The 27,965-nt window shown below is 36.9% G+C and overlaps 1 protein-coding gene across 1 annotated transcript in view; it reads right to left on the bottom strand.

Annotated features, from left to right (window-relative positions):
* UPRT (uracil phosphoribosyltransferase homolog) overlaps positions 1 to 27,965 on the bottom strand; it is a 121,190-nt gene that overhangs the window by 31,976 nt on the left and 61,249 nt on the right. The window lies entirely within an intron of this gene.

The raw sequence follows: 27,965 nt of genomic DNA, 5'->3' as shown, positions 1-27,965 counted from the left end.
ATAAAGCAGCTTTCAGGGTGAGGCTCAGATCAAGAGTTCAATCTTGGACGTTAAGTTTGAGATGCCTATTAGATATCTAAGTGGAGATGTTAACTAGAAAGTTGGACATATGACACACATTTAAAGGGAAAGTCCCTTGCAGGAGATATACATTTGAGAGTCATCAGTGTATAGTTGACATTTAAAGCCATGAGACTGGATGAGATCAAGGGAGTGGATATAGACAGAAAAAAAAGAGGCTGAAGGGCCAAGCTCTGGGAGATTGACTCCTAGCATTACAGCATGAGTAGTTCTGCTAACCTGCTCCCCAGTGAAACTGGTGAAAATTACAAAAAAAAAAATTTAAGCCTCTGGAAATGTTCTTAAGGGCAAACAGCATATGAAGAAACATCTACTCAAGAAAATCTACAAAGATTAGGAAAGAAAGGCAACAGTCTGTGACGTGAATCAAGACTGTTCTCTTTCTCTCCCCCATCTCCCAGCTCAGCAAAGTGGACACTCCACTCCAGACTGTTGCAGCCAAGAATACATGACTCCATCTCACCCCCAGCTCCCAACTGGAGGGCATTCTTCCCCAGGAGGAGTAGGATTTCTCCATTTCTCATCTTGCCCCCAACAGCCTGTTGTTATGGCAAAGTTCTAGTCAACTGTGGTCAAGAGGTGGAGGCTCCCTTCTTCTGACCAACACCCACTCATGAAATAGAGGCTCTACCTTGGGCATGGCACATGAGAATACTGGGGCTCTAATAGCTCTTCCCCTGACATCAAGAGAGATAAGCTGAGAGGACCTCAGACTACTAACACTCCTCCACTGAGCACTCAGCTCCTAGAATGAGTGTCTTACTCAAATAAAAGCTTGATATTGTCCCCACTACCACAGCTGACACTACCAGCTTCAGAGCCCTGGCTCAGTGATTTTTCCAGGGGTGGTGGGAGAAGAAGAAGCAGGCTGTAAAACAGATAGTTCCCAGTCTTTTCTCATAGGGACTGATTTCATCTGCAACAGAGAGTACAGGCATTTAAACCTAAGAGCCTTCTCAAAAACAGTGGAGGTTGTGATAAATGGAATTGGGAGGAAATTCATGGATCTAATGAACATACAGCCTAGAATATAGGCCAGCAAGTATGCAGGAAAGAACGGGGGCATAAGACAGCTGGGAGGAGCCCTCTTGGATTCAGAAAAAAATATCAAACATTGACATCAGGAACTGTTCCTTCAAAGAAAACTAGTTTGATTAGGTTAGTTTTTGTGGAATTTATGCCCCCAGGCATTGTTGTAAACAATAGGAGCTTAAGAGCTGGATGTGGTCATGGAAAAGATAGAAGAGAACTCTACCCACACTCCTGTTATCTGAAGCTGTGCTCACCTGAGGAACAAAATCAGAGACATAACACTGTGGAGGCCAGAGGAGGAAATAGACTTCACTAAAACAATTCAGCCAGTCTCTAAACAGATAAAGAAAGAAATAACAATAACAAGTCAGGGATGGGGAAGCAGTAGGCACAGTTGCTCCAATATATTATCTAAAATGTCCAGTTTCCAACAAAAAATTACAAGACATGCAAAGAAACAGGAAAATATGACCAATACACTGGGAAAAACAGGTAAGAAAAACAGCCTGTGAGAGTGACCAGATATTATATTTAACAGAAAAGATTTTGAAGTAGCCATTATAAATATATTCACAGAACTAAACTAAAACTTGATTAAATAAGTAAAGGAGGATATGATGACAATGTTGCATCGAATAGAGAATATCAATAAAAAGAAACAATTTTTTTTAAAAAATGAAATGGAAATTCTGAGGTGAAAAAGGACAATAACTGAAAATTTTAAAAGTCATTATAGGGGCTCAACATTAGATTTGAAATAGCAGAAAAAAATTAATGAACTTGAAGAGATACTGATAAAGATTGTTCATGCTGAACAACAGAGAGAGAAAAATGAGCAGAGCCTCAGAGAAGTGTGGGACACCATTAAGCACACCAAGAAATGCATATTGGGAGTACAAGAAAAGGAGGAGAGATAGAAAAGAGAAGAAAAAATTGTGAAGAAAGAATGGCTGAAATTCAAATTTACTAAAAAGCCAATAATCCACACATGCACAAAACTCAAACTCCAAATAGGATAAAATCAAAGAGACACAAAACAGACACATCATAGTAAAAATGCTGAACATCAAAGACAAGGAGAAAATCTTGAAATTAGCAAGAGAAAAACCACATGTCACTTATAAGGGAACCACAGTAAGATTAACGGCTGACTTCCCATCAGAAATGATGAAGGGCAGAAGGCAATGGAATGACATATTCAAAGTGCTCAAACAAAAAAAAAAAAGTTTGTAAACCAATAATCTTATATCCAGCAAGGCTATTGCTCAAAAATGAAGAGGAAATAACAACTTACCATGAAAAACAAAAACTGAGAGAATTTGTTGCTCAAAGACCCAGCAAACAAGAAACACTAAAGAAACTCTAAAGGAAGTTCTTAAAGCTTAAAGCAAGTGATCCCAGATGGTAATTTGAATCCACAAGAAAAAATAAAAAGCACCAGTAAGGGAATTATGCAACTATAATATGCACTACTAATGCATTTTTCTTGCTTTATCTTCTTACCAGACTTAAAAAGCAATTGTATAAAATAATATGCACATTCCCACCAACAGTGCACAAGTATTCCCATTTCTCCACATCCTCATGAACACTTGTTTTGTTTTCTTGATAAGAGCCATCCTAACTAGTGTGAAGTAATATCTCATTGTACTTTTTATTTCCATTTCTCTGATGATTAGTGATCTTGAGCACTTTTTCATATACCTGTTGACCATTTATATATATTCTTTGCAGAAATGTCTATTCAAGTCCTTTGTCTATTTTGTAATCAGGTTATTTGTTTTTTTGCTATTGAGTTGTAAGATCCAGGAATCTCAATCCAGAGGATATGTCCCAAAAATTGAAATCAGGATCTTGAAGAGGTTTCTGCACTCCCATTGTTATTGCAGCATTATTTCCAATAGCCAAGATTTGGAAACAACCCAAATGTCCATAGAAAAACAAATGGATAAAAAAAGTATGATATATACACACAATGAAATATTATTCAGCCTTTAAAAAGATGGAAAGCCTACCATTGGTGACAATATGGATGGACCTGGTAGACATTATGCTAAGTAATATTAGTCAGTCACAGAAGGATAAATACTACACAATTCCACGTACATGAGGTAATTAAAATAGTCAAACTCAGAGTAATATCAGCATCACGGCAGAGTGAGTTGTTCTCTTAGTTTCTCCTCTCTAAGTTACAACTAAATGGACATTCATTAACCAGCAGAGGATTCCCTGCACAGCACAGCAGGACATTGGAGAGATAAAATGCCAGTCTTAAGCTCTCATATATCAATAATCACTCTAAATGTAAATGGATTGAACTCCCCAATCAAAAGACACAGAGTGGCAGGATGGATCAAAGAACAAGACCCAACAATATGCTGCCTCCAGGAAACACACCTCAGCCCCAAAGACAAACACAGACTCAGAGTGAAGGGATGGAGAAGAATACTCCAAGCTAACAATGAACAAAAGAAAGCAAGTGTCACTATACTAATATCAGACAAGGTAGACTTCAAACCAAAACAGATAAAGAAAGACAAAGAGGGACAGTATATAATGATAAAAGGGACTCTCCACCAAGAAGACATAACACTTATAAATATATATGCACCCAACACAGGAGCACCAAAATTTGTAAAGCAACTCTTAATAGAACTAAAAGAAGACATCAAGAACAATACAATAATAGTAGGGGACCTCAACACACCATTAACACCAATGGACAGAACATCCAGACAGAAAATCAACAAGGAAATAATAGAATTAAATGAAAAATTAGACCAGATGGACTTAATAGATATATATAGAACACTTCATCCAAAAACAGCAGGTTACACATTCTTCTCAAGTGCACATGGAACATTCTCAAGGATTGACCATATTTTGGGAAAGAAAGCAAACATCAATAAATACAAGAGAGTTGAAATAACATCAAGCCTCTTTTCTGATCATAATGCTATGAAACTAGAAATCAACTACAAGAAAAAAGCAGAGAAAGGTGCAAAAATGTGGAGACTAAACAACACGCTTCTGAACAAACAATGGATCATTGAAGAAATTAAAGAAGAAATCAAATATTATCTGGAGACAAATGAAAATGAGAACACGACATACCAAATCATTTGGGATGCAGCAAAAGCAGTCCTAAGAGGGAAATTCATCGCAATACAGGCTCACCTCACTAAACAAAAAAAGCTCACATAAGCAACCTCAAACGACACCTAACAGAACTAGAAAAAGAAGAACAAACAAAGCCCAGAGTCAGTAGAAGGAGGGAAATAATAAAAATAAGAGCAGAAATAAACGATAATGAAACAAAAAAGACAATTGAAAGGATCAATGAAACAAAGAGTTGTTTCTTCGAAAAAATTAACAAAATCGACAAACCTTTAGCCAGACTCACCAAGAAAAGAAGAGAGAAATCGCAAATAAATAAAATTAGGAATGAGAGAGGAGAAATCACAACAGATACCAATGAAATACAAGGGATCATAAGAGAATACTATGAAAAACTATATGCCAACAAATTGAACAACCTGGAAGAAATGGACAAATTCCTAGACTCCTACAATCTCCCCAAACTGAATCAGGAAGAAATGGAGAATCTGAATAGGCCAATCACAAGTAAGGAAATAGAAACAGTAATCAAAAACCTCCCCAAAAATAAGAGTCCAGGACCAGACGGCTTCTCTGGAGAATTCTACCAAACATTCAAAGAAGACTTAATACCTATTTTTCTCAAACTGTTCCAGAAAATTGAGAAAGATGGAGTACTCCCTAACACATTCTATGAAGCCAACATCACTCTGATCCCCAAACCTGACAAGGGCAACACAAAGAAGGAGAACTACAGGCCGATATCACTGATGAACATTGATGCAAAAATCCTCAACAAAATTTTGGCAAACCGAATACAGCAATACATCAAAAAGATTATACACCATGATCAAGTGGGATTTATACCAGGGACACAGGGATGGTTCAACATCCACAAGTCAATCAACGTGATACACTACATCAACAAAATGAAAAACAAAAACCACACAATCATCTCAATAGATGCAGAGAAAGCATTCGACAAGATCCAACACCCATTTATGATAAAAACCCTCAATAAAATGGGTACAGAAGGAAAGTACCTCAACATAATAAAGGCCATATATGACAGACCCACAGCCAACATCATACTCAATGGACAAAAACTGAAAGCCATCCCTCTGAGGACAGGAACAAGACAAGGGTGCCCACTTTCACCACTCCTATTCAACATAGTACTGGAAGTGTTGGCCAGAGCAATTCGGCAGGAAAAAGAAATAAAAGGAATCCAAATAGGTAACGAAGAAGTAAAACTCTCGCTGTTTGCAGACAACATGATCTTATATATAGAAAACCCCAAAGAATCCATAGAAAAACTATTAGAAATAATCAACAACTACAGCAAAGTAGCAGGGTATAAAATCAACATACATAAATCAGTAGCATTTCTATACACTAACAATGAACTAACAGAAAAAGAACTCAAGAACTCAATCCCATTCACAATCGCAACGAAAAGAATAAAATACCTTGGGATAAACTTAACCAAGGAAGTGAAGGATCTATACAATGAAAACTACAAGACTTTCTTGAAAGAAATTGACGACAACATAAAGAGATGGAAAGACATTCCATGCACATGGATTGGAAGAATAAACATAGTTAAAATGTCCATACTACCTAAAGCAATCTACAGATTCAATGCTATCCCAGTCAGAATCCCAAGAACATTCTTCACAGAAATTGAACAAAGAATCCTAAAATTCATATGGGGCAACAAAAGACCCCCAATTGCTAAAGCAATCCTGAGCAAGAAGAACAAAGCCGGCGGAATCACAATCCCTGATTTCAAAACATACTACAAAGCTACAGTGATCAAAACAGCATGGTACTGGTACAAAAACAGGTCCATAGATCAATGGAACAGAATTGAAAACCCAGAGATAAAACCACACATCTATGGACAGCTAATCTTCGACAAAGGAGCAGAGGGCCTACAATGGAGAAAAGAAAGTCTCTTCAACAAATGGTGCTGGGAAAACTGGACAGCCACACGCAAAAGATTGAAAATTGACCATTCTTTTTCACCACACACCAAAAGACACTCAAAATGGATCAAAGACCTAAAGATTAGGCCTGAAACAATAAGTCTTCTGGAAGAGAATATAGGCAGTACACTCTTTGACATCAGTTTCAAAAGAATCTTTTCGGACACTATAACTCCTCAGTTGAGGGAAACAATAGAAAGAATAAACAAATGGGACTTCATCAGACTAAAGAGCTTCTTTAAGGCAAGGGAAAACAGGGTTGAAACAAAAAAACAGCTCACTAATTCGGAAAAAATATTTACAAGCCACTTATCTGACAAAGGGTTAATCTCCATAATATACAAAGAACTCACACTGCTTAACAACAAAAAAACAAACAACCCGATCAAAAAATGGGCAGAGGACATGAACAGACATTTCTCAAAAGAAGATATGAATATGGCCAATAGACACATGAAAAGATGTTCATCATTGCTAATCATCAGGGAAATGCAAATCAAAACTACACTAAGATATCACCTTATACCCGTTAGATTGGCAAAAACATCCAAAACCAAGAGCGACAAATGTTGGAGAGGTTGTGGAGAAAAAGGAACCCTCATACACTGTTGGTGGGAATGCAAACTGGTACAGCCACTATGGAAAACAGTATGGAGATTTCTCAAAAAGTTAAAAATAGAAATACCCTATGACCCAGCCATCCCATTACTGGGTATCTATCCTAAGAACCTGAAATCAGAAATCCCAAGAGTCCCTTGCACCCCTGTGTTCATCGCAGCATTATTTACAATAGCCAAGATGTGGAACCAACCTACATGCCCAGAAACTGATGATTGGATAAAGAAGATATGGTATATATACACAATGGAATACTACTCAGCCATAAAAAAAGACAAAATTGGCCCATTTGCAGCAACGTGGATGGACCTCGAGGGTATTATGTTAAGCGAAATAAGCCAGTCAGAGAAAGACGAACTCTATATGACTCCACTCATAGGTGGAAGTTAGTATATTGACAAGGAGATCTGATTGGTGGTTACCAGGGAAAAGGGGGGGTGGGGGGAGGGCACAAAGGGGGAAATGGGGTACCCACAACATGACTAACAAAAATGTACAACTGAAATCTCACAAGGTTGTAATCTATCACAACATTAATAAAAAAAATTTTTTTTAATTTTTAAAAAATTAACAGATAATAAAAACTATTATTATTTTCTAAAAAAAAAAAAAGATATATGCATCGCAATATTCATTGCAGCATTATTCACAATAGCCAAGACTTGGAAGCAACCTAAATGCCCTTCAATGGATGAAGGGATACAGAAGATATGACATATGAAACACATATATATATGTGTGTGATGGAATACTATTCTGCCATAAAAAAGGCCAAACTTGTGCCATTTGACACAACATGGCTGGACCTTGAGGGCATTATGCTAAGCTAGATAAGTCCAATGGAGAAAGACAACTACTGTATGACTTCACTCATGTGGAAGATAAGCAGACACATAGATACAGAGAACAGATTGGTGGTTACCAGAGGGGAAGGCAGCAGGGATAGGGCAAACGATGTAAAGGGGCATATGTCTATGGTGACAGATGGCAACTAGACTTTTGGTGGTGAACAAGATGCAGTATATACAGAAGTTGAAATATAATGATGTTCACCTGAAATTTGTATAATGTTATAAACTAATTTAACTTCAGTAACAATAATAATAATAATAATAATAATAATAAATGTAAAAAACCCACAAAATAAAATGTGAAACTTGACCAATAAAAAGAAGAATGAAGAAAGAACTCAAGTAAAAAACTTAACTTTCTACCTGATTGAGTGAGTTTAAGAAGGAATTGTGGGAGAAATTAGAGACAGTAATTATAGATGTGTTGTTTTAGTTTTGCCATGGTAAATAGATGAGAAAAAGGGTAAAGAGTATTTTTTTAATATGACAATAGATAGTTTATATATATACTAAAGAGAATGATCTAGTAGAAAGGAAAAGATTAAAGATGGGGTGGAGAAATTGTTGGAACAAAGACTTTGAGTAGAGGTGAGGGAATGGAATCACGTGTACATATAAAGGGTTGATCTTAGCTAGGAGCATAAACAGTTCATTTATAGTAATGGGAGGAAAGACAGAGCATTTGGGTAAAACTTCGGGCAGGTGGGTAGATACGTTGATGGAAGTTCTCTTCTTATGACTTCTATGTTCTTAGAGAAATAGGGAGGGAGGCCATCAGCTGAGAGTGAAGGAGGAATACCTCCTGAAGGAGGTTTGAGGAGAGAGGAGAAGGTATGAAAAAGTTGTTGAGGAACAGGGAGAGAAAATAGACTTGGGAAATGTAGCATGATTGCCAAGCATCATTAGGGACCCACTTGAGGTTAGCGGTCATATATTTAAAGTGAAAACAGCAGGATAGCTATGCGTTTTACTCCAGCCATGTTCAGCTGTGCAGATAAAGGGAGTAAGCAGAGCACCGGATTTAACCAGGATTGTGGTTATCCAAACAAGTACAACAAAATAAGAGAGAAGTAAGGGAGTTGAATTTATACTCAAGAGAATAGTTATAATGATGAATCATGGGATTTAAGCTGAGCTAGGAGAAAAGACAAGATATGATGAGATGAGAAGCACTGAAAAGATGGATCAATGAATTGTAGGTCTCAGTGATGCTGAAGCATTGTTGGAACAGGGTACTTAGTTGGAATAAGCTAGAAAAATAGGAGGTGATACTCAGAAAGAATGCTAGAAATTTAGATTTTGGAGGGGTTGCAGATCTTGGTAATGACAAGGTCCAGAATATGATAGGAGAGAGTGGCTTAGATTGGGGGAGTGAACAAGATTTTTGAGGAAGATGGGGCATAGAACTGAGAGTATCATATTGTTAGAACAAGCTCTTCTTTTGGTCATTTATACTTTAATGTAAATTTAAATCAATATGTACCCTTTATGCGGGAGTGGGCAAAGAAGGTGGGATTCCATATCAAGCTTAAACACTCATTTAGGAGCGTAGAGTTTATCCTCCAGAAAAGAAATTTCTGGTATGAAAGGACAGGTGTGTACAGTGTTGGAGTGGAGCAGAGAACATTTCCTTGCACACTTGAAATCACTGTCATCTGCCCCCCACATACTCAAATATGAAATTCTCTCTCTCTCTCTCTTCCTCCTTTTCTGGAACCAATATCTTTCCTAGGAAGGGATTGCCAAATAAATTTATTGTTAAAAATTAATAGTAGAGACATAATAAAATGGTTCAATTAAATCATATTAGAGTTAAAATATTTAAAAATACAGGGAGACAAATAGATCAATGGAACAGAAGAGAGATTCCAGAAATAGACCCACACATATACAGCCATTTAGTTTTCAACACAGGCATCAGAGTAATTCAATAGGGCAAAAGAATTTTTCTCAACTAATGGTGGGAGGACACCTAGCTATCTAAATGGAAGAAATGAACCTCAATCCCCACCTCATAACAGACACAAAAATCAATTTGAGATGGATCATAGACCTAAATGTAAAAGCTAAAAAATGTAAATCTCCTAGAAGAAAACATAGGAGAATATCTTTGCAACCTAGAGGTAAGCAAAGTTTTCCTAGGACAAAAACAGCACAGCAATAAAAGAAAAAACTGATAAATTAGGTTTTATCAGAATTAAAAATTCCTCTTCATCAAAAGCCACCATTAAGAGGGGCCAGTCCAGTGGCATAGTTAGGTTTATACACTCTGCCTTGGCAGCCCGGGGTTCACAGGTTTGGATCCTGAGTGTGGACCTAGCACCACTCCTCAAACCACTCTGTGGCAGCATCCCACATAAAATAGAGGAAGACTGGCACAGACATTAGCTCAGCGACAGTCTGCCTCACAAAAAAAAAAAAAAAGCCACCATTAAGAAAGTAAAAGACCAACTACAGACCGGGAGAAAATATCTGCTCTCTCTCAATATATGTGACAAAAGACTTGTTTTGAGAATATACAAAGAATTAGAGATTGATAATAAAAAGATAAATAATACAATATAAAATGGGCAAAAGAAAGACACTTTCCGTTCTGAACAAGAAGGTGTGAATTTATTTTTTGCTATTTCTCCAACTAAGTACAAGCTTTTTAAAAACCATGGACATTAGATATAAAACAAACATAAGAAGACTCTAAAATGTGGGGAAAAGGCAGAATGGCTAAAGACGTCAAGACTCAAGGAACGACATGTGGTAAGTGCCTTGGGTTTTCTTTTATATCCTGGCACTGGAGAGGTCAGCAACCCAGAAATACCAACGGGCACAAATCAAAACAGCCCCCCAAAAGGCCTACTCTCTCTTGCCAAAGAACCAGCAAGAGGCAGCCTAGCAAGACAGAAACCTTTTAGACAATAATCTCTCTACTCCAGTCAAACATCACGGAAGAAACTGGGGCTCCACCCCCATCAGCAAAGACTAAGTGGGGAGCCTAGACTTCCACTTCCACCTGACTATAATTAGTGAGCCCTCCCCCTACCAGTTGTAGTGTCAGAGAAGGCCAAGTGGGAAGCCAGGACTTTCCTTCTTAAGATTTCTAGATGATGTTTAATGGTTGAAACAAAACTTATACCGTTGTTTGATGTGATTCTCAATGTGTGTAGAAGAAAGGTTTATGACAATTATCAACAGGGGAATATAAAACAAACTACAAGGAGATAAGGTTTCAATACTTGGCTCAAACAACAAAAAAACACAACCCAATTAAAAAATGGACAGAGGATCTGAACAGACATTTTTCCAAAGAAGATATACAGATGGCCAACAGGCACATAAAACGATGTTGAACATCACTAATTATTAGGGAAATGCAAATCAAAAGCACAATGGAGAAATCGTCTCACAACTGTCAGAATGGCTGCTATTAAAAAGATAAGAAATAAAGTGTTGGAGAGGATGTGGAAAAAAGGGAACCCTCATGCCTTGCTGGTGGGAATGTAAACTGGTGCAGCCATTATGGAAAACAGTATGGAGATTCCTCAGAAAATTAAAAATAGAACTACTATAATATCCAGTGATTTCACTTCTGGGTATTTATCCAAACAATATGAAATACTAATTCAAAAAGATATATGCACCCCCTATGTTCATTACAGCATTATCCACAATAGCCAAGACTTGGAAACAACCTATATGCCCATCAACAGATGAATGGATAAAGAAGATGTGGTGTATATATATACAATGGAGTACTACTCAGACATAAAAAAGATGAAATCTTGCCATTTGTGACAACGTAAACAGACCTTGAGTGTATTATGCTAGGCAAAATAAGTCAGACAGAGAAAGACAAATATGGTATGATTTCACTCATATGTGAAAGATAAAACAACAACAAACAAATACATAGATACAGAGGATATATTGCTGGTTACCAGAGGGGAAGGGGGATGGGAGGCAGGCAAAAAGGGTAAAGGGGCACATTCATACAGTGATGGACGGCAACTAGACTTTTGGTGGTGAACATGATGTAGTCTATACAGAAGTCAAAATATAATGATGTACACCTGAAATTTATATTATAAGCCAATGTTACCCCAATAAATAAATACATAAATAAATAAACAAACTTGCCGAATTTCTCAAAATGTTGCCCATAGCAGTTAGCTGAACTCTCAATTGGGTGACACCTCAAGACTTGCCTGGACTGTTACTACTTAGACTATGTGCTCCTCAAGGGCAAAGGCTATGCATTTTACATAATATCTCCAGGTCTTATCATGATGCACAGCACATATGCATGTGTAAGGTAGGTTGTAAATGTTGGATCAATGCCAAGAACGTAGATGAGTCAGAATTGCTTCATCATGTTAATTTGCTGTTAATGCATTCTTCCCAGGCTGTCTTGGCATGAGTAAAATCATTCTAAGTGTCTTTTCTAGACCCATCTGGTATTAATTATTGATTTTTCACCTAAACTATCTGAGAATTCACCTGAGCCATAAGTAAAGAAATCAGTAAGTATTACCTGGTCCCTGCAACTGATAAATTGGAGGCATCTATTATTTTTACCAACCAGTAAGATACAGAAACATTCCGATAATGGGGTACACCCTTGCTCTTAAAAGATTTTGTCACATAAAAGAGGAAGAATGTCTTGAATACTAGGGGTATCATGATTTATCTTCATATATATTTGCTATGATTTGGAGTAAGTTATTCCATAAATTTAGGGCTGCAACAAGGAACTGTTGATGAAACCCACTTATCATTATCTGTTACTGATATCAAACACAAGAGTATGTTCCTTATCTAAAAAGACTCTTGCATATGCAGGCATATTTTCCGTTTTCACACTTGGCCTAATACAGTACCTAAGTCACACCTCTGCATCTTCTTATATTTCACCCTGGGAAACAAATCCACATCCTATGTCTGTGCTGTGAAGCCTTGACCTCCAATTACTTCAGCTTCTCCAAGACCATAATGGGCTGCCTAATGGTCATTAATTATATGGAACTCCACTCAGAGGCAAATGAAATGGACTATTTGGCAGAAGAATCAATTAGAAGGCAGAAAATCCTCTCAAAAACTCTTAAGTAAGCCCTTAACCTCTTGTGCTACAATATCGAGGGTTTTATCATGAATTCTCTCCATTTTAGAAACAAAATTCTTTTTTCATGTAGCTCAGTACCTTAACCGAAAGTCTGCAAGACATCACTCATGGCTTCAAAAATGTCTCTAAAATTCTCCACTGGCTCCTGGACCAGGTCCTCTCAGGCCAAGGTCACCATCTCCTAATTCTTTTTTGAAAATTTTTATTTCTTCTCATCTAGGTGAAAGTTCACTTAACCTCAGTAGATTATTCTCAAACAGATGGTCAGATAGAATACACCCAAATTCATATTTAAACTAGTCCCCAAGTGTTAAACGAAACCTTAAAAGTGAACATCCTTTCCAATGCATGGCTTTCTCTCAAAACAAATCACTCCTCTGCAATGCAGAAGATGCCATTCCATGCGATTATCACTTTTATCCTCAATATTTCCTGGCCCCTACCACTCCTACCACAACCTCCATGCAGACTTCAGGGAATTACCCAGCTAAACTCAGTCTTTCTGGTAATCATTGCCACCATGTTCACTCATGCTCCTAATTAAAGAGAGAAGTTATTTATGGTTTGGACCATTTGTAATTCCTACTTCAACACAGCTATCTCAAGGATCTTGTGGTGTGGAACACTTATAGACCTAAAATGAAACCCTGGGAACTGAATACCCATATCTATGTACACCAGTTCGAAGCTATCTTTTACAAGTGACCCACCATTGATTTTTCGCCTAAACTTTCTGAGAATTCACCAGAGCAACAAGGTAAAGAAATCAATACTTCTTATCTGATCCCTGCAACTGACCAATTGGAGACATCTGGTATTTTTCACTAACCAATATGATTCAGAGACAATGTGATTAGAGCATAATGTACTCTACCTTCAGAGGAACATCCACAGTAAGGATTAATATCAATGACTAGAGTAACATCCCTTTCAAATAAGGCAGATTGGAGCCCAAGTTTTCTTAAAAATTAATTAGGTAATTGATTAATTCGGTTTCCTGTATACTATGTTCCAGGCCTTATGTCAAGTACTATGGATAGAGGATAAATAAGACAGAGTCCCTAGCCACAAGGCGTTCACTGCCTAATGAGGGAGGAAGATCATTACGACACAAGACGACATAGCATAGATTTGAACTAGGAAAGGGGGCTCTAACTGTGCCTAAAGTTTCCGAAGGAAGTGGCATTTGAACTAGGCCTTAAAGGAAGAGTGGTGTATACCAGGTAGAAGAAGGATGAAGGGAAGGCTGAAGGAGGGACAAACATTAAGGGAAGCTGGAAAAGCATGTGCAAAGGTCTGAAGGCCTGAAAGGAATGATGCATTTGGAGGATGTTGAACAGATTACTATGTCTGGAATATATAATGTTTTGAGGTGAATGGCAGGATGTGAGTATGTCCACGTACATTGGAATTCAGTTATAAAGGATTTCTTGGCCCTCAGGCAAGCCTGTGTTGCCTGACCACTGTCCTCCCGTCCCTCCAATTCATGGCTATGTTTGTTCATTTATTTACCTATCTACCCTCCCTGTTTCTCAGATCAATTTAACTGTTCAAATTTGCTTCTGTGAATTTCTCCCTCCATGCCTGCTTCAACCTAGCTTTCCCCTCTGGTTTTTAATCTGTTCAGTTTTTCTCTCTCCTTCCTGGGTTCATAATTTCTAAATTTAATGCTTCATAATTCCTGTGTATTCCCTGGCAAGCTGGGCCACCAACTCCTATTCCCATAGAGACTGACATTATAACAACTATGTTATAAATCTAAACCCTTGCAACTCTTCTACAAATGTCTACTGCCCATTCTGGCCCAGATTTTCCTCTTAGGACATTCACATTATTTCCTACTAGTCTGATACGAGTACAATTATAAACACGTTTTCCTTTATTGATTCCCTATTCCAAATTGAATGTAATCCAAACTGCATCGACTGACATTCAAAGCCAATATATCTCCCCAAAACTACCTTTCTAGTTTATATTCCAGTACACCCTTACAAGAACTTCATGCTTCTGTAAAACCTGCTTACTATTCCCCACATAAAATGTGCATTTTCTCATTTATGTACCTTTTGTTCATAATATTTCTTCTTCCTATCATAATTCCTGACCCTCCATCTACCTGATATAATCCTCCCCATCCTTCCGGATGCAATTAAATTGCTGGTTCCTAATCTGCTATCTGGGTGCGATCTCTTCCTCCTCAAAATTCCTACGAATCCTTGTTGATACCTCTCTTGTGGCACTAGTCACAAACTACCTGGTTGCTATTTGGGTACATATATTTGTCTCCTACTAAATTGCAAGTTCTCTAGTATCTAGGACCCTATCTTATTCAGCTTTCCATCCTCCCATAAGAAACTAATATCTGTCTATTTTTTTGAGGAAGATTAGCCCTGAGCTAACTGCTGCCAATCCTCCTCTTTTTGCTGAGGAAGACTGGCCCTGAGCTAACATTCGTGCCCATCTTCCTCTACTTTATATGTGGGATGCCTACCACAGCATGGCTTGCTAAGCAGTGCCATGTCTGCACCCAGGATCCCAACTGGTGAACCCCGGGCCACCAAAGCGGAACGTGCGAACATAACCGCTGTGCCACCAGGCCAGCCCCAGAAACTAATATCTTTAATCTCTTATTTAGGTCTTGGTTAGATTTATACTTAAATATTTAATTTTTATTGAAGCTATTGTAAATGGTATGGTGTTTTAAATGTCAGTTTCCAATTGTTCATTGCTAGTATATGGAAATATGATTGATATTTGATTTATATATTGACCAGGTGTACTGCAACTTTGCTAAACTCACTTATTAGTTCTAGAAGTTTTTTTCCTAGTAGGTTCCTTGAGATTTTCTAAATGGAAAATGATGTCATATGCAAATAAGGACAGTTGTATTTCTTTCTTTTAAATCTGTATGCTTTTTATTTCTCTTCTTTATGTCTTATTGCACAGACTAGGAATTCCATTACTATGTGGGATAGTAGGGGTAGGAGAAGACATACTTGCCCTCTATCTGATGTTAGGGGGAAAACATTCAGTTTTTCACCACTAGGCAAGCTGTTATTTGTAGGTTCTTTACAGATTCCATTCATCAGGTTGAGGAGGCTCCTTTCTGTTCCTGGAGTGAAGAATTTTTATCTTAAGTAGGTGTTATGTTTAGCCAAAAGAATTTTCTGCATTAAATTATAAGATCATGTGATTCTTTTTCTATAGCATCTTAATATGGTGAATTACATTGATTGATTTTGAAGTATTGAAGCAGCCTTGCATTCCTGGAATAAACCTCACTTAGTCATGGTGTATTATTCATTTTATATATGGCTGGACTTGATTTACTAACAGTTTGTTGAAGATTTTTTGCATCTGTGTTCATGAGGGGCATTGGTCATTAGTTTTGGGGGTTTTGTTTATTTGTTTGTCTTTTGCTCTTTGTCTGCTTTTAATATCAGGGTAATGCTGGCCTCATAAAACAAGGTGGGAAATGTTCTCTCCTTTTCCATTTTTCTGGAAAAAATGCTTCTGAGATTCATCCAAATTTTTGCATAAGAAAATAGTTCATTCCTTTCTATTGCTGAATAATATTTCAGTAAGTGGATGTACCACAGTTTGTTTATCCATTCACTAATTTAAGGATATTTTGGTTGTTTCCAGTTTGGAGGCAATTATGAATAGAGCTGCAACAGACATAAGGTATAAATTGTGAAAATACAGGTTGGCATTTCTCTAGGGTATACGTATACATAGCAGTAGAATTGTTTGGTTATATGTTAACCAAACTGTTTTGCCAAACTGTTTTCCAGAATTGCTGCACCATTTGGCATTCCCAAGCATTAATATATGAGAGATCCAGTTGTTCTGCATCCTTACCAGCACATGGTATGGTCAGTATATTTTATTTTTGCCATTTTAATACTTGTGTAGGAGTATTTCATTGTGGCTCTAATATGCATTTCCCTGATGACTAATGATGTTGAACCTCTTCTCATATATTTATTTGCCATCTCTATACCCTCCTCTGGGAAGTATCTAAAGTCTTTTACCAATTTTTATTTGTTTATTTATTTACAATTTTTATGGGTTGCTTGTTTTCTTTTTGTTGAATTCTGGGAGTTCTTTTTTAACAGAATTTATTTTTTAGAGCAGTTTGAGGTTCACAGCAAAATTGAGCAGAAGGTAAAGGATTTTCCATCTATCCCCTGCCCTCATGTAGCACTGACTCCTCCACTATCAAAACCCCAAATCAGAGTGGTACGTTTATTACAATCAATAAACCTACATTGACCCATCATCGGAAGTTCATAGTTTATATTGGAGTTCACTCTTGGTGTTGTACATCCTATGGGTTTTGGCAAATATATAATGAAATATATCCACTATTATAGCATCACACAGAATAGCTTCATTGCCCTGAATATCCTCTGTGCTCTGCCAATTCATCCCTTGCTCCTCCCAAACACCTGGCAACTACTGATCCTTTCAGTGGTTCCATAGTTTTGCCTTTTCCAGAATGTTGTATACTTGGAATCATACAGTATATAGCCTTTTCAGATTGACTTCTTTCACTTAGCAATATGCATTTAAGATTCCTCCATGTCCTGATGGCCTGATAGCTCATTTCTTTTGAGCCCTGAATAATGTTCCATTGTCAAGATGTCCCAAAGTTTATCAATTCACCTAATGAAGGACATCTTTGTTGCTTCCAAGTTTTGTCAATTATGAATAAAGCTGCTATAAACATTTGTATGCAGATTTTTATGTAAACATATGTTTTCAACTCATTTGGGAGAATACCAAGAAGTACAATTGCCAGATAACATGGTAAGAGTATGTTTAGTTTTGTAAAAAACTGCCACGCTATCTTCCAAAATGGCTGTACCATTTTGCATTCTCACCAGCAATCAGTGAGTGTTCCTGTTGCTCCACATCCTTGTCAGCATTGGTGGTTTGCTTTTCTAAAAGGTGTGTAGCAGTATCTTATTATTGTTTTTTAATTTGCAATTCCTAATGACATATGATGTTGAGCATCCTTTCATATACTTATTTGACATCTCTATATCGTTTTGTCTGTTCCAATCTTTTGCCCATTTTGCAACTGGGCTGTTCGTTTTCTTATTGTTGAATTTTAAGAGTTCTTCGTATATTTTGGATAATAATCCTTTATCAAATGTGTGTTTTGCAAGTATTTTCTCCCAGTCTGTGGTTAGTAGTCTCATTCTCTTCACAGTGTCTTTCACGGAACAAAAAATTTTTATTTTAATGGAGTCCAGCTTATTCATTCTTTCTTTCATGGATCATGCCTTTGGTGATATATCTAAAAAGTCATCGCCATACCCAAGGTCATTTAGGTTTTCTCTCACATTGTCTTTTAGGATTTTTATAGTTTTGTGTTTTACATTTAGGTCTGTGAACCATTTTGAGTTAATGTTTGTGAAGGGTGTAAGGTCTTCTAGAATCATTTTTTTTTTTTTGCATGTGGATGTCCAGTTGTTCTAGCATTATTTGTTGAAGAAGACAATCTTTCTTCCATTGTAATACCTTTGCTCCTTTGTCAAAGATCAGTTAACTATATTTATGTCAGTCTATTTCTGGATGGTTTATTCTGTTCCATTGATCTGTTTGTCTATTATTTCACCAATACCACGCTGTCTTGAATATAGTAGCTTTATAGTAAGTCTTAAAGTGTCAGTCCTTAAACTTTCTTCTTTTCCTTTAACATTGTGTTGGCTAATCTGGGTCATTTGCCTCTCCATATAAAATTTGGAATCAGTTTGTTGGTATTCACAGAACTTGGTGGAATTTTGATTGGGATTGCACTAAATCTGTAGATCATCTTGGGAAGAACTAACATCTTAACAATATTGTCTTCCTATCAATAGCCATGGAATATCTATTTAGTTTTTCTTTGATTTCTTTCATCAGAATTTTGTGGTTCTCCTTATATAGATATCATGCATATTTTGTTAGATTTGTATCAAAGAATTTCTTTTGATTGTTAATATAAATAGTATTGTGTTTTTTTCAGCCTTATTGAGGTATAATTGACAAATACAATTGTAAGATAAAGTGTACATCATGATGATTTGATATACACATACATTGTGAAAAGATTTCTCCCATCTGGTTAATTAACACATCCATTACCTCACATATACATATATATGTACGTATATATGTGTGTATATATGTCTATATATGTATGTAGAGCATTTAAGTTATACCTTCTTAGCAAATTTCAATTATGCAATACAGTGTTATCAATTATAGTCACCATGTTGTACATTAGATCCACAGACCTGATTCATCTTGTAAGTGAAAGTTTGTGCTCCTTTACCAACCTCTTTGTATTTCCCCCACCCCCCAGCTCCTGACAACCAAGTTTCTTGTCTCTGTTTCTAAATGGCACTGTTTTTAATTTCAAATTCCACTTGTTCATTGCTGGTATATAGGAAAACAGGTGACTTTTGTATGTTGACGTTGTATGCAGGATACAACTAATGAACTCTTATTAGTTCCAGGATTTTTTTGTCAATGCTTTCAGATTTTTGACATAGTCATCTACAAACAAAAACAGTTCTATTTCTTCTTTCCCAATCTATATTATTTTTTTATTTCCTTTTCTTTTCTTATTGCATTAGCTAGAACTTCCAGTATGATGTTGAAAGACCGTGGTGAGAAGGGACATACTTGCCTCATTCCTGATATTAGTGGAAAAGTTTCTAGTTTCTTACCATTAAGAATGTTAGCTGTAGATTTTGTGGAAGATCTCTATAAATTTGAGGATGTTCTACTCTATTCCTAGTTTGCTGAGAGTTTTTAATCAGAAATAGGTGTTTGATTTTGTCAAATACTTTTCTGCATATATTGATATGATCATTTGATTTTTCTTCTTTAGCCTCTTGATGTGATTGGTTACATTAACTGATTTTCACATGTTGAACAAGCCTTGCACACTAGGTTGTTCTTTTTATACATTGTTGGATTCAATTTGCTAATAATTTGTTAAGGATGTTTGCATCTATGATAATGAGAGATATTGTTCTGTAGTTTTTTTCCCTGTAATGTCTATCTTGGTTTGCTATTAGGATAATGCTGGCCTCTAGAATGAGTTAGGAAGTATTCCCTCTGTTTCAGTCTTCTGGAAAAGATTGTTGGGGATTGGTATAATTTGTTTTTCAAATGGTAAAATTTACCAGCAAACCCACCTGGCCCCGGTGCTTTCTGTTTTGGAATGTCATTAATTATTGATTTAATATCTTTAATAGATATAGACCTACTCAGATTTTCTATTTCTTCCTGTGTGCATTATGGCAGATTGTGTCTTTCAAGAAACTGGTCTATTTCATTTAGGTTATCAAATTTGTGGGCACGGAACTGTTCATAATATGCCTTGACTATCCTTTTAATATCCATGGGATCTGTAGTGATATCCACTCTTTCATTTTTGATATTTGCGATTTCTATCTTCTCATTTTTCAGTTAGTCTGACTAGAAGCTTATGGATTTTCTGGATCATTTCAAAGAATCAGCTTTTGGTTTTGTTGATTTCCTGTTTTTAATTTAATTGATTTTTGCCCTAATTTTTATTTCTTTTCTTCTGCTTATTTTGGATTTGATTTGCTTTTTTAGTGTGTGTTTCCTAATGTGGAAGCTTAAGTTATTGATTTTCTTTCTTTCTTCTTTTCTAAAAGATGCATTCAATGCGATAAATTTCCCAAGTACTGCTTTCATTACACCTCACAAATTTTGATAAGTTGTATTTTCATTATCATTTAGTCCATTATAATTTTTAATTTCTCTTGAGATTTCTTCTTTGACCCATGTGTTATTTAGAAGTATGGTGTTTAATCTCCACATGCTTTTAGAGTTTTCAGCCATCTTTCTGTTATTGATTTTTCATTTAATTCCACTGAGGTCTGAAAGCAAACGTTGTATCATGTCTATTCTTTTAAATGTGCTAAAGTGTCATTTATTTATTTAATTGAGGTGCCTTCTTTAATTAATTTATTTTTTATTGTGGTAACATTGGTTTATAACATAAATTTCAGGTGGACATCATTATATTTCAATTTCTGTGTAGATTACATCATGTGTACCACCCAAACACTAATTACAATCCATCACCAAACACAAGTGTCTAATTACCTCTTTCGCTCTCCACACTTCCCCTCTGGTAACCACGAATCCAATCTCTGGCTCTATGTGATTGTTGTTATTTTTAACTTCTATTTATGAGCGAGATCAGATAGTATTTGACTTTCTCCCTCTAAATCCTTTCACTTAGCATAATACCCTCAAGGTCCATCCGTGTTTTCACAAGTGGCCAGATTTCATCATTTCTTATGGTTGAGTATTATTGCATTGTGTGTATATACCACATCTTCTTTATCCATTCGCCCCTTGATGGGTACCTAGGTTGCTTCCAAGCCTTGGCTATTGTGAATAATGCTGTGATGAACATAGGGGTGCATGTATCTTGATGCATTCATGTTTTCATGTTCTTTGGATAAATACCCATCAGTGGAATAACTGGATCATATGGTAGTTCTATTCTTAATTTTTTGAGGAATTTCCATACCATTTTCCATAGTGACTGCACCAGTTTGCACTCCCACCAGCAGTGTATGAGAGTTCCCTTCTCTCCACATCCTGTCCAACACTTGTTGTTCCCTGTCTTGTTAATTATAGCCATTCTGATGGGAGTGAGGTGATATCTCATTATAGTTTTGATTTGCATTTCCCTGATAGTTAATGATTTTGAACATCTTTTCATGTGCCAGTTGGCCATCTGTAATCTTCTTTGCAGAAATTTCTTTTCAGATATTTGGCCCATTTTTTAGTTGGGTTTTTCAGTTTTTTGTTGTTGAGATGTATGTGTTTTTTGTATATTTTGGATATTAACCCCTTATCAGATATACAGTTTGCAAATATCTTCTCCCAATTGTTAGACTGTCTTTTCGTTTTGTTGATAGTTTCCTTTGCTGTGCAAAAGCCTTTTAGCTTGATGTAGTCCCATTTGTTTATTTTTTCTACTGTATCCCTTGCCTGGTCAGACATGGTAATTGAAAGTATGCTGCTAAGACTGACGTCAAAGAACATACCGCCTAAGTTTTCTTCTAAAAATTTCACGCTTTCAGGTCTTACATTCAACTCTTTAATCCACTTTGAGTTAATTTTTGTGAATGGTGTAAGATAATGGTGTACTTTCATACTTTTGCATATGGCTGCCCAGTTTTCCCAATACCACTTATTGAAGAGATTTTCCTTTCTCCATTGTATGTTCTTGGTTCTCTTGTTGAAAATTAGCTGTTGATAGACGTATGGGTTTATTTCTGGGCTCTTGATTCTGTTCCATTGATCTGTGTTTCTGTTTTTGTGCCAGTACCATGCTGTTTTGGTTACTATAGCTTTGTAGTATAGTTTGAAATCAGGTAGTGTGATACCTCCAGCTTTGTCTTTTTCCTCAGGATTGCTTTGGCTATGTGGGGTCTTTTGATATTGTATATAGATTTTAGGATTCTTTGTTCTATTTATGTGAAAAATGTTGTTGGAACTTTGTTAGGGATTGCAATGAATCTGTAGATTCCTTTAGGAAGTATGGATATTTTAACTATGTTAATTCTTCTGATCGAAGAGCACAGAATATCTTTCCATTTCTTTGTGTCTTCTTCAATTTCTTTCAACAATGTTTTATACTTTTCAGTGTACACATGTTTCACCTCTTTGGTTAGGTTTATTCCTAGATATTTTATTCTTTTGGTTGCATTTGTAAAAGGGATTCTAATCTTAATTTCTCTTTCTGCTAATTTCTTGTTAGTGTATAGAAACACAACTGATTTTTGCATGTTAATTTTGTATCCTGCAACTTTACCGTATTCATTTATTATTTCTGAAAGTTTTTTAGTGGATTCTTTAGGGTTTTCTATACATAAAATCATGCCATCTGCAAATAGTGACAATTTCACTTCTTCCTTTCCAATTTGGATCCCTTTTATTTCTTTTTCTTGCCTGATTGCTCTGGCTAGGACTTCCAATACTATGTTAAATAAGAGTCGTGAACATGGGCATCCTTGTCTTGTTCCTGTTCTTAGAGGGATTGTTTTCAGTATTTCTCCATGGAGAAAAATATTAGCTGTGAGTTTGTCATATATGACCTTTATTATGTTGAGGTGCTTTCCTTCTGTACCCATTTTATTCAGAGTTTTTATCATAAATGGACGCTGTATCTTGTCCAATGCTTTCTCTGCATCTATTGAGATGATTGCGTGATTTTCATTCTTCATTTTGTTAATGTAGTGTATCACGTTGATTGATTTGTGGATGTTGAACCATCCCTGCATCCCTGGAATAAATCCCACTTGATCATGGTGTATGGTCTTTTTAATGTATTGTTGTATTCGACTCGCTGGTATTTTGTTGAGGATTTTTGCTTCAACGTTCATTAGTGATATTGGCCTGTAATTTTCTTTTTCTGTGTTGTCCTTGTCTGGTTTTGGTATCATGGTAATGTTGGCTTCATAGAATGAGTTAGGAAGCTTCCTTTTCTCTTCAATTTTTTAGAAGAGTTTGAGAAGGATAGGTATTAAGTCTTCTTTGAACGGTTGGGAGAATTCACCAGGGAAGCCATCTGGTCCTGGACTTTTATTTTTCTGAGGTTTTTGATTGCTGTTTTGATCACCTTACTGGTGATTGGTCTATTCAAATTCTCTATTCTTGATTCAGCTTTGGAATGTTGTATGATTCTAAGAATTTATACATTTCTACTAGATTATCCAATTTGTTGGTGTATAGCTTTTCTTAGTATTCTCTTATAATCTTTTATATTTCTGAGGTGTCTGCTGTAATTTCTCCTGTTTCATTTCTGATTTTATTTATTTGAGCCTTCTCTCTTTTTTTCTTGGTGAATCTAGCTAAAGGTTTGTCAATTTGGTTTATCTTTTCAAAGAACCAGCTCTTGGTTTCATTGATTTTTTTCTATTTTTTAGCCTCTATTTCATTTATTTCTGCTTTTATTTTTATTATTTCCTTCCTTTTACAGATTTCAGGCTTTGTTTGTTCTTCTTTTTCCAGGTCATTAGGTGCACTGTTAGATTGTTTATTTTATATTTTTCTTGTTTGTTGAGCTAGGCCTGTATTGCTATAAACTTCCCTCCTAGGACTGCTTTTGCTGTATCCCATTGATTTTGGAGTGTTGTATTTTCATTCTCATTTGTGTCCAGGTATTTTTCTACTTCTCTTTTGATTTCCTCATTGACCCAATTGTTGTTCATTAGAATTTTGTTTAATCTCCACATATTTGTGTCTTTTCTGATTTTCTTCCTGTAGTTGATTTCTAGTTTCATAACTTTGTGGTCAGAAAATATAATTGGTATTATTTCAACCTTCTTAAATTTATTGAGACCTGTTTTGTGGCCTAATATGTGATTAATTCAGGAGAATTTTCCATGTGCATTTGAAAAGAATATGTATTCTGTGGTTTTTGGATAGAATGTTCTGCATGTATCTACTAAGTCCATCTGGTCCAATGTGTCATTTAAGGCCAATGTTTCGTTATTGACCTTCTGTTTGAATCATCTATCCATTAGTGTACATGGAGTGTTAAAGTCCCCTACTATTATTGTGTTGCTGTTTATTTCTCCTTTCATGTCTGTTAATAATTGCTTTATATATTTAGGTGCTCCTCTGTTGGGTGCATAGATATTTACAAGTGTTATCTCCTCTTGCTGGATTGTTCCCTTTATCATTATGTAATATCCTTCTTTGTCTCTTGTTACAGTTTTTGTTTTAAAGTCTATTTTGTCTGATAAAAGTAATGCTATCTCAGCTTTCTTTTCTTTGACATTTGCATGGAATATGTTTTTCCATCCCTTCACTTTCAGTTTGTGAGTGCCTTTAGGTCTGATGTGGGTCTCTTGTATGTAGCATATTTATGGGTCTTTTATTATCCAATCAGCCACCCTATGCCTTTTGATTGGAGCATTTAGTCCATTGACATTTAAAGTACATTTTGGTAAGTACATACTTTTTGCCATTTGGTTACTTTTTTTCTGGGTTTTTTAGCAGTTCTTCTCTCTTCCTTTTTTCTTTTATTGCTCTCTTCCTTCATGGTTTTATGGCTTTAGTATTATGCTTTCCTTCCTTTCTCTTAATTATTTGTGTATTTATTATAGGTTTCTGGTTTATGATTACCATGTAGTTTATATATTATAACCTATGTATACTACAATCTATATTGAGTTGATGGTCTCTTTCACTTGCCTCTTTCTAAAAGCTGTACTCTTTTACTCCCCTCCTCCCAAATTTTATGTTTTTGATATAATATCTAACCTCTCTTTGTGTGTGTGTGTGTATATCCACTACCCTCTTTTGGAAATGGGTAATTTTAGTACTTTTGTGTTTTGACCTTCATATTATCTTCATAGGTGGTTGATCTGCTGTCTTTACTGTATTTTTGCCTTTACCAGTGATTTTATTGGAGTGTTTTTTGGATAATTCTGTTATTCCTATTTGTGGTCTTCTCTTTCCCACTTAAATAAGTCCCTCTAGTATTTCTTGTAGAACTGGTTTCTTGGTGATAAACTCCTTTAGTTTTTGCTTATCTGGGAAATTCTTTATCTCTCCTTTCATTCTGAATGATAACCTTGTAGCTGTGTAGAATATTCTTGGCTGTAGGTTTTTCCCTTTCAGCACTTTAAATATATCATGCCACTCCCTTCTAGCCTGTAAGGTTTCTGCTGAGAAGTCAGCTGAGAGCCATATGGGGTTTCCTTTGTATGTAACTTGTTGCTTTTCTCTTGTAGCTCTTAGGATTCTTTATCTTTAATTCTTGACATTTTAATCATAATCTATCTTGGTATGGGCTTTTTTGTGTTTTCTTGTTTGGCGCTCTCTGTGCTTCCTGTACGTGGATGTCTGTTTCCTTCCTTAGGTTATGAATGTTTTCAGCTATTATTTCTTCAAATAGATTCTCTGCCCCTTTGTCTCTCCCTTCTTCTTCTGGGACACCTACAATACAATTGTTAGTGTGCTTAATGTTGTCCCAGAGTTCCCTTTAGCCTGTTCTTGTTATTTTTGATTCTTTTTACTTTCATCTGTTCAGCTTGGGTAATTTCCTCTAGTCTTTTGCTGATCCATTCTTCTGTATCATCTACTCTGCTACTGAATCCCTCTAGTGAATTTTTTATTTCCAGTATTGTATTCTTCATTTCTGATTGGTTCTTTTTTATATTCTCCAATTCTTTGTTGAAGTTCTCACTGAGTTCATCCATTCTTCTCCCATGACGAGTGAGCATCATTATGACTTTTTCTTTGAAATCCAGTAGATTGTTTATTTCTGTTTCATTTAGTTATTTTTTCTGGTGTTTTGTCTTGTTCCCTTTCTTGGAACATATTTCTTTGCCTCCTCATTTTGCCTTTCTCTGTGCTTATATTTATGTATTAGGTGGGTCAGCTACATCTCCTGATCATGGAGAGATGACGTTATGCAAGAGATCCTTTATGGGGCCCAGCAGTGTACTTCCCTCTCATCACCAGTTCCAAATGTTCCAGGGCTGTCCTCGGTATGGGCTATGTGTGTCTTTCTGTTGTGGCAAGGTTGCTCTTGCTCTAGGTGTTCAGGGAGGCTAGTCTATCCCCCTGGCTGGCTGGTTGTAATGCTCAGCTGCATGTAGCTGCTATGGACCCTTCAGTCACCTTTTTGGGCATGGGGAGCCCCAGCACAGTTGGCTGCAAGGTTTAATAGCACATTCCTGTTGCAGTTTTTCTGTTAACTGAATAGGTCCCCAGTGTGGCTGGCTGCTAGGCTCAGGGGGTTACAATTGCCATAGACCTCTAGCCTGCAAGGCTGTTTTCAGCTGTCCTAGGATTGCAGCTGAGTGGGGCTGGCCCCAGGCATGGGCGCACTCAATTGTTTCAGGTTTTGGAAAGTGGGGCTGATCCCCTATCTGGCTGTTTGAGAAACACAAGTCTTCTGCCACTGACTAGCCCCACCACTCACAAGGCCATACACACGATCAACACCATCCTGCCACATGTTTGTGCTGCAACCCCCTGAAGTGGACCAAGTCACCCACTGCAGAGGCCCCACACACTCCACTAATGCTCCACACACTCCACCTGCTCCTCATGAATGCTCTGCCCAGTTAAGGGCAACCCACTGGCCTGGCTGCAGAGGATCCAGGAAGCCAGCCTATGCTGGTCCACAAGTCTCAAAGGGCCTGCTATTCCTTGGGCCAGTCCCTAGCGCAAGCTGCCTGCCCTGGCTGAACTGGATTAAATTGGTGTTCCAGTGGGTGGTGTAGACCCTGTGCTAACAGGCCAGGGGAAGAACTCCAATGGTGTCTGCCAGCGTCTGTGTCAGCACACCTGTATTAGGTCACAATAATGGTTGCTGCTAATGTCTCAGTCCCTGGAGAGGTCTCACCTCTCACTGAGATGCACCCAGAGCCTATCAGGTGAGTCTCTTTTCAAGAAAGGACTGTTCACCTTTCTTCCTGCTGATTTTAGGTTGCTTTAAAAAACTGGTGAATTTGTGTGTGGGCCCTTCAAGAGCCATCTTTTTTCCACTTATGCCCCATAGCTTTTCTATGGGTATTCCCTGCAGTAGTTACTAGCCAGCAAAGCTGGATATATTATGACACTTGTCTCAGCAGTACTGAGTCCAAAGGATGCTTATAGCAGCAATGCTCCCCTACGCAGGTCCCCCATTCCTCCAGGGAAGGCTGCATACCTTAGGATTACTCTTGGCCAGCCACGAAGCTCCTTGGCTTGTGAAGGTGGCTTTTTTTCTCTCCAGAAAGAGACCTCTGTCTCTTCCACTTCAGTCAAGACTGTCCCTTGTTGTGGGGGTTCTTTTTATCCAGTTTTCAGTTCCCTCTCAGGGATAATTGTTCCAAGAATCGTTGTACATTGGTTGTACCCATGGGAGGAGGTAAGTTTAGAGTCCACCTACACCACTATCTTGACACCAACACTGAGGTGTCTTTTAAGGCCTCAAATTTGTTCTATCTTGGTGAATGTTCCATGTGAGCCTGATAACAATGTGTATTCTGTTGTTATGGGATGAAGTATTCTATAGATGTCCATTAGATCCATTTGACTGATAATGCCCTTGAGTTCAACTACATCCATACTGTTTTCTGCCTGGTGGATCTGTGCATTATTGTAGAGGGATGTTAATGTCTCCTGCCATAACAA

This window comes from Equus caballus, chromosome X, assembly GCF_041296265.1.
Source record: "Equus caballus isolate H_3958 breed thoroughbred chromosome X, TB-T2T, whole genome shotgun sequence".
In the NCBI taxonomy this organism is placed as follows: domain Eukaryota; kingdom Metazoa; phylum Chordata; class Mammalia; order Perissodactyla; family Equidae; genus Equus; species Equus caballus.
The sequence above is the reverse complement of the archived record's forward strand: the minus strand, read 5'-3'. Positions and strand labels throughout refer to the sequence as shown.